Source organism: Penaeus monodon, chromosome 32, assembly GCF_015228065.2.
Source record: "Penaeus monodon isolate SGIC_2016 chromosome 32, NSTDA_Pmon_1, whole genome shotgun sequence".
NCBI lineage: Eukaryota > Metazoa > Arthropoda > Malacostraca > Decapoda > Penaeidae > Penaeus > Penaeus monodon.
Genome location: NC_051417.1, coordinates 34089113 through 34089514, shown reverse-complemented (window position 1 = coordinate 34089514; position 402 = coordinate 34089113).

The following is a 402-nucleotide window of genomic DNA, read 5'->3' as shown; positions in this document are numbered from 1 at the left end:
AAGGGAGAAGGAAAGAGAAGCGTCAATTTGCATCTGATTATCCAAAGTCATTACAGAAAACGGCGCTACTCTCTCCCTGTCACGTCATAGAAAACGGCCTGTATTTGCAGAACAACAAAATGAAGGTTTTTACTTTTTCATTGAGGAAGAATAGCGGCCTGAGAGTGACAATTTTATGAATGAACTTTTGGCCTTTACAAATAGAGCTTTCTGTTGATTGTTGTCATTTTACTCAAGGGAACGTGTTGTGAATTGTAGATATTAATAGTACTTTTTTGGTGATTTGTGATTTTTTTTGTTTTGTTTTTAAATAAGAGATATGCACGTAAGCACATAACGCTGACCTGATAAAAGCATATATAATTTTCCGCAGTTATTTCAGTTCATTGGGAGACGTAAACC